Source organism: Onychomys torridus, chromosome 9, assembly GCF_903995425.1.
Source record: "Onychomys torridus chromosome 9, mOncTor1.1, whole genome shotgun sequence".
Taxonomy (NCBI): Eukaryota; Metazoa; Chordata; class Mammalia; order Rodentia; family Cricetidae; genus Onychomys; species Onychomys torridus.
The window spans coordinates 90,112,017-90,119,006 of NC_050451.1; the positions used below are offsets into that span (position 1 = coordinate 90,112,017).

General features: G+C 39.3%; 1 pseudogene; it reads left to right on the plus strand.

Annotated features, from left to right (window-relative positions):
- The first annotated feature begins 5,727 nt into the window (after positions 1-5,727).
- Positions 5,728-6,129, plus strand: LOC118591545 (annotated as a pseudogene).
- Positions 6,130-6,990: the final 861 nt, after the last annotated feature.

A 6,990-nucleotide genomic window follows, 5' to 3' on the forward strand; every position in this document is an offset into this window, starting at 1 on the left:
ACATTGCTCCTTTCTAAATGAGTTCTGACTGAGGTAGTACATTTAACATACATATTTCCACAACACAGTTAATTTTAAGGTTTTTGTTTGTTTTATTTCTTTTATAGGATCGTGGTGAGTATTCAGAACACATGCATGAATAAATTTACAGAGGGCTAAACATTGTCTATATCACTAACACTCAAATATCTATAGGTCTACAGGCCAAACATAGACTAGACCGACACTTCACATGTATTCTTCTACAGTTCAGACTGTCTAGGATGACAGTGTCCTGGCTCCTCATTGTTTAGTTAGAGTCTTACAATACTGTTGAAGGCTTATAAAAAGTAAGTTAGAAAACCATAGATCTCATTTTTTAAAGTTTCTGTTATCTCTCACTAGCAAGAAGTTAGGAAGCAAGCTTTTAATAATAGGCATTTAGAGGATATTTCAGATCTAAATAATATCATCCCCTCTTTTCTCCCAAGGGCCCATGTCCATTTCACAATGCAAAAATGCATATGGCCCATCTCCAAAAGGTCAAAAGGTCTTAAGTGTTCTAGCATTGTTCAGAACTCCAGGTTGAAAGTCTCCACTGAAACTCAAGGCAAACTGTTTTCTGTGATCCCTTGTGCGAAACTTAAAAAAAAAAAAAAAAAAAGATCAAGTTACATACTTCCAAGATACAGTTGAAGATCTGGCAAAGAGTAAACATTCCCATTCATAAGGAAGAATGGGGACATTTCAGTAAGGAAGGCCAGACTTAATAAAAATTGAAAATCATCAGGCTACATGGCCAGGATATGATGTGTACTGTGGTGACAATTGGTCTCAGGGGTTGAAAGACTGCCCCTATGACCCTTCTGGCTTCGCTTTTTTAGGAGTTTGCTTTGTTCTTGCTTTTCTATACCCCGCTAAGCATTTTGTTGTTATTTTATTTGAAAGGTATATTTGATATAGGCATTCATTACTCTAAAACTCATCACCAATTGGTGTGCTCTTCCTTGGAAAAATACCATTTATTCAATTCTCATCATTCCCCAATTACCTATAGTTCTTTTTCTAGTGGTGAGGCCCCATGGGCTTTCCCTCTTTCATGTTAGTGTGTCCATTTGGTGTCATTGTTAATCAGGTCTTGTTTAGGTAGCTATGTTGTGAGACTTTGTTGGGATTGCCTTTCTGACATGTCTAGGAGACCTGATGTCACAGGAAACTTGCCTTTTCTCTGGCTCTCTCAATCTTTCCCTGTCCCCAGTTCCCACCCACGACAATCCCTGAGCCTTGGTGCAGTTATGTTGTAAATGCATCAGTTGGGAGGTGGATCCACTTGGTCTCTTGCTGTCTGTGTTTTGTTTGGTTGTGATTTTCTGTAATGGTTTCTGTCTGTGGAAAAGAGAAGTTTCTTTGATAAGGGGTAATAACAATACTTACATGTGGGTATAAGGGTGAATATTTAGAAAATACTTAGGGATTGTGCTGGTTTAGTAAAGCAGCCATTGTAGATTCCCCTACAAGATCTTTGACTTTACTAGCCCTGGGTGAAGAATTGGAGAGCATAGTGGCCTGACTCTATATGTGTGACTAATTGCTAGGATTATGACACTCTCATACTAATGTGCCTGTCTCTATCTTCCAAATGTTTAGGTTGGGCAACCATGGAGCAAGTCAATACATGTAGAGATATAATCTAAGTGATTTTTTTCCCAACCAGCCATCTCTTTTCCTTGGAGATATTACTGATAGTTTTGAAAGAATTGTTTAAGATAACAATAAAGATATTTATTAAGCATCTAGATTCTTGTTCTAGAACAAAGGAACAGTTGTCCCTGTTTCTGAGTATCGGCAACCAGACTCATCTTTCAGCCCTGAAACAAGAATCTTAAAAGGTCTCATTAATAAAAACAAACGTGGAGCCAGGTATTGGGGTGAATGCTGGAAGATCAGAGAAGCAGAACAAGCCACAGCTTCCTCACCTCGCCAGTTCCTCAGCTGATCCTGTTTCCTCAGGCTGGAAGCCTTTGAGTCCTCATCCAAATGGATCTCAGCTGAACTGCTTCTCGAAAGCCTGAAAGCTTAACCAGGATAAAAGCTTCTAGTTTCTGGTTTTCACGCCTTATATACTTTTTTGCTCTCTGCCATCACTTCCTGGGATTAAAGGCTCACTTCCTGGGATTAAAAACGTTGAGTCACCATGTCTGACTGTTTCCAGTGTGGCTTTAAACTCACAGAGATCCAAATGGATCTCAATGGATCTCTGTCTCCCAAGTGATAGGATTAAAGGTGTGTGTGTCACCATTTTCTGTTCTCTATATCTAGTGGCTCTTTTGTTCTCTGACCCCAGATACGTTTATTAGGGTGTACAATATTTTGGAAAACACAATATCACCATGCAGCTCTGATCAGAACTACCTATGTAGAGGAGTATTTCTTTGCTCCAGGTCACAAACTAGTGCCACAAGAATCTCCTCATCCATTTTAAGAACTCTTTAGAGCTGTCTTTGATGCAAATCTCCTGGCTAAAATTCTCCATCATTTTGCAGCCCAACTCGACATTTTCCCCTGCCAATCTCACTTATTTCCCTTTCTTTCCATAGGTGCTGATACCAACAGCACTTCCTAATAATCTTTCTCCATGGTTGTCTCCACTTAGAGTCTATTTGGCTCACTGCCCAACCTTCAAGAAACAGATATCCTCACTTTTTTTTATGGGCCCATGTAGTAGTCATCTAAGCTTCTAGGACAATGTTCTTTCCGATTTCCAATAATGAAATTCCTCTGATTGTCCTGGGGGAGTATTTTTCTGATGTTCCATTTTATGACCGCTTTTGCTCATGCAGTATAATCTCAAATAAAATAGCTTGTCTACACTTTGCAGATTCATTAAATGCATTGTCTGTTCAAGGAAATTGAGCTTGTTGTTTATGGTTCCCTTGGATGAATGTGTTTTTAAAAATTCAATGTTTGAAAATAATTTGAGCTGAGTAAAAAGGAGTTTGACAGGTTATTTAAGTGGACATTGAATAGTGTGGAAAGATGGCATTATTTCAATTGTTATGTACCTTATCCATTCATTGAAATTTCTTTCTTCATGGGCATAGGATGCTTTTTAAGCATATTATACTTTCTTTATCTTCAGAAAAATCTCTCCATTAAATATAACATGCTCTAATTTTACTATTTTTAGTGCAGCCACAAAAGCCAAGATCAAGTGATAAAAGGGAGTATTATGATAGACACTGATGAATAAATTTGACTCACAGTATTTAACATTTAATGAAGTGTGTAGACAAGAGCTGCAGAGGACGAACTCAAGCATAAAGGGTGTTTTCTTACCTAATCTCTGAAGAACACTCCAGAGCACATTTTCAATGGCATTTCAATAGAAGAAACAGAAAAAAAAATGAATAATTAAGGCATTCATTATGGAAAGTAGTAGACAAGTGTTTCCATAAATAATTTTTATTTACCATTTTAACTTTTATATAATAAAAAATAAAACTATCGGGTATCTAAATCAAGAGTGGAATAGTTTGTGATTAAATGTGAACACAGATATTGAAGTAGCTTTCCCCTACTCCTAACTCATTCTAATTTCTGGAAGTTTGAGACAACCTTTTGGTCTTAGATCTACTTATCTTAGAAGTCAAAGGAATAGAACAATTTTGCCTAGTTAAGAAATGGTGAGTTACAGAGTAACATCTGGCTCAGATGAATGCAAACAAAGTCAACTTTATTGACCATCTCCTTGATTGTATTTCAGTGCAATTGTGTAGGAAATACCTCATCCTGCATTACATTCCTAGTTTTCAAGAGCATATAAAAATGTGTCATGAATCCAGTGAGGAAAGAAACCACCTGTACATGAACAGCCAAAGATAATGGTGACCAGTGTTCATTGTGAGTCAATTGCTGGCACAATTCCTGGCAATTCTTCTTCAACTCATCTCCACAGAACCTATGAGAGGCTTGAACTACCGGTAACACTTTGCAAAGAAAGGGCACGGCCAGAATGATACAGTTCAGAAAAGGAAAGGACAAAATTTAAATCGAGGTCAGTGAGAGCCCCACGCCCTCACCGATTCCTTATGTCAAACCAATAGGAACGGTGCTGTGCCCTGCGTTCTTTGTGTCCCGCCTCCAGCTCCTCCAGCTCTTTTCCTGCTCATCCCCCTTTTGTCCTTCCTTCTTGTTGATATGTTTTCTTGTTTTGTGAGTGATGGAGATCTTCACTATGAATAACGAAGTTTTATTTTTTTTTTCTTGAGTTAATATCTCAGGTGTACTCAGGCAGGTCAAAGAGGTGAATGTATCAGATAGCAAAGAACCTGGTACCAACCAACCCTCCATGAACATCTCAAAGGCAGCAGAGAGACAGTGCATTTGTTAGTGCTGTGAAGATGGGTAGAGGAAATGACCTTTGCTCCCTGGAGGGTCAGGGTGTATGAAGGCAGGGTAAAAGTTCAGTTTGTTTTTCTTCCTATCCATACCTGCCCTAAGGTCCACACCAGTCCCTTCATTGTCAGAAGTCTCACTTTCATGTACCCTTTAATTACTTGCAAAAATAATTCGATTTTCCCCTTCTGCCACAATAAGGAAAGTTTAATTTATATCTGGATTATCACCACTAAAAACATAATTTAAAAAATTCTGATTGCCTGGTAGTTTGTTAGGTGTGGTTCTATACATTCTGCTGACCACAGTGGAAACTCTGGAACGTGTAAAAATTTAGGAAGGCTGCTTTAGGATTGGGACTATTTGGAAACCAAAATGCTCTTTTGGTCTGTCTTTTGTTTCTTCCGCTGGTTTGTAATGCCAAGTGGGGGGCACTCCAGCTATTTCTCTGAAATCAGGGAACACGTTGGAAATAGCAGGCACTTCCTACTTGAATGGTGACATGGAAAGTTATGAATCTGGGTCCCTGATGACAACAGGGTGCTTGCACATCACCACCAGTATTTCTGCTCACTCCGGACTTCTTTTATATGAAAGGGAGGGGTATTACTGTCATTTCACTCCAGCCATTGTATTTGTATGCGTTGTAGCCAAACCCAATACCATATGATGAAATGGGCTTTTCATATGTCATTTCGAAGCCTCTATGAGTTATCAACTATCTCTAACTACAACCACCTTCTCTCCTATGTATATGCCTATTACACTTAATTTAGAAACACCATTCTCTGCTCCCCCTTTTATTTTCATGTTACTGACTTGGCTTTCAGCTTGAATCCATTGCTAGCAGGCTTGGCTAAGCACAGGTGCAGAGGGCCTGCACATCCCTTTGTTAACTCACTTTCAAAACAGAGTGTTTTCTTAATAATGAAGCATATTTTGTTTTCACATGGAACTACTCTCCTGAAAAAAGGAAAGCCAGTTGGCCTTTGCTTATACAAGCTGCTTGATAACAATTATTGTGGCTTTATTTTAATAGAATATTTTTGGTTGCAAGAAATCACACATGTGTTCTTCAAAGCTTAAATTGTGAAAACTTGGCCTTGGCCATAGCTGCCAGAGTAAACTGTGGACAGCTCCCAACAGGAGAGAGCTATGTAGTTCCCATAGCTACTAATAAGAAAGGAAATAAATGGGAGATGAGCAAAGTTGATGTCTTCAAAGTGCCTGAAGAATCTTCAGCATGGAGGTCTCTTCCTCACCAAGTGTCGCCAAACATGCAGTGCCTTACGGGGAGGTAGGAAAAGAATAAGTAAGCTTTTCCTCCTGTGCAATTTGGGCACCATAGCCACCATGAATGACACAGTAATGATCCAGACCAGGAAGTTCATGACTAACAGTCTGCTTCAGAGGAAACAGATGGTTATTGATGTCCTTCACCCTGGGAAGGCAACAGTACCAAAGACTGAAATTCGGGAGTAGCTAGCCAAAATGTACAAAACCACACCAGATGTCATCTTTGTGTTCGGATTCAGGACCCACTTTGGTGGCGACAAAACAATTGGCTTCGGCATGATCTATGATTCTCTAGATTATGCTAAGAAGAATAAGCCCAAACACAGACTTGCAAGACACGGCCTCTATGAAAAGAAGAAGACCCCCTGGAAACAGAGGAAGGAGTACAAGAGCAGAATGAAGAAGGTCAGGGGTAAGGCAAAGGCCAACGTTGGTGCTGGCAAAAAACCAAAGGAGTAAATCTGCAGTGATTTGATCTGCGGTGGTGTGCAGACAATTTTGGAGAGAACAAATAAACTAAAAGCTTATGTGTCTGAAAAAAAAAAAAGAACAAGTAAGACAGATAGGTAGACAGATGACAGACAAATTGGTGAATATGCCAGATACAGCATGACTTCTTTCCCTTTTCTTCTCAGGTTTTATCCTGATACCAGACCTGAATCATATCACCTGGTTTACTAATTCTACTTTGCTCCCTACACTGCATAGCTTTGGATTCCTTCAGTCAACTCAGGATGTGAAAAGTAATGATGCTGCATTTGCACATAAGATCAGTAATATAAATTGTAGTTTAAATGAGAGTGGCCTCATGTGTTTGAATGTTTGGCCTTCAGTTGCTGAATGTATTAGATTAAACCGGATTAGAATGCAGATTAAGTTAGAATTTAGTAGGATTAGAATTAAGAATGGATTAGAATGTGTGGCCTTATAGCAGGAGATGTGCCACAGAGGCGGGCTAGGGTTTCAAAAGACTCAAGCCATTCCAAGTGTTCACTGTGTCTTCTGCGTGTGGCCTGAGGTATGAGCTTCAGCTGCTTCTGCTGCACTGCTGTGTTTTGGTTCTGCCATCCCAGACTCTAAGGATCTGAAACTGTAAGCCAAATTAAATACTCTTTTATGTGTTGCCCTGGTCGTGGTGTTGTTACAGCAACAGGAAAGTAGTAAGATGGAAATGTCTTGCCTTTACAAATAACCTTCCTACACTAAAAGAAAATTGACAGACGAACATGTGACTAATAATTGATACTAAGGTAATAACCAAAACCACCTGGAAAAGAGACTGATGGACAGAGAGAAAATGCAACTGTGGACTGTACAAAC